We start from the raw sequence: 892 nt of genomic DNA on the forward strand, positions 1-892 counted from the left end.
CCCCAACTGCTCCCCGGGCGCCGCAGCATAAATGGCTGCCCACTGCTCCGGGTGTGTGTTCACGGTGTGTGTGTGTTCACTGCTGTGTGTGTGCACTTTGGATGGGTAAATGCAGTGCACTAATTCCGAGTATGGGTCACCATACTTGGCCACATGTCACTTCATGTCATGTCATGTCAAATCATTTATGGCTGTAAAAGAAGCGATTGCCGAAGCTGTCTATTTAGAATGCTTAGTGGTGCTCAGGTATGTTTTGCTCATCCTCGCGCACAAACGTGTCTATCACAGGGAGTTGCATTAATGTGAGAGGTTCTTAGCACTGATTCTTTCTGGGACAAGCAGGCAACAATAATTAAAATATACAACTATAACATTCATGTTGGAAAGAGGACCTTGAGGATGAAGACTGACTTAAATGTATTTATAAATATCCAGTGTTGACAAAAAGTAGGTACACAGCTGTGAAATCTTACAAAAAAGTATATAAAGGTATATTTTCTAACAAATAAATAAAATAAAAATTATGTCAGTCAGAACATAGTATTAAAGGGGTCATATGATGCTGCTAATAAGAACATTATTTTGTGTATTTGGTGTAATGAAATGTGTTTATGCGGTTTAAGTTTAAAAAAACACATTATTTTCCACATACTGTACATTATTTTTTCTCCTCTATGCCCCACCTTTCTGAAACGCGTCGATTTTTACAAAGCTCATCCAGAACAGCCGGCATTGTAGTCTAATCTACCAGGATCAGGAAACAGTCCTCCATAAAATGTGCTGCACACATCTGAATATTTGGGTTGAACTGTTCTGGAACAGTGTTGTGAGTAAAACTTAACCACTGATTTCTAGTCCTGTCCTCTTTTGGAAGGCCAAACAAAGTAGTTTC

The sequence above is a fragment of the Sinocyclocheilus grahami genome, unplaced genomic scaffold, assembly GCF_001515645.1.
Source record: "Sinocyclocheilus grahami isolate Dianchi unplaced genomic scaffold, SAMN03320097.WGS_v1.1 scaffold317.1, whole genome shotgun sequence".
Taxonomy (NCBI): domain Eukaryota; kingdom Metazoa; phylum Chordata; class Actinopteri; order Cypriniformes; family Cyprinidae; genus Sinocyclocheilus; species Sinocyclocheilus grahami.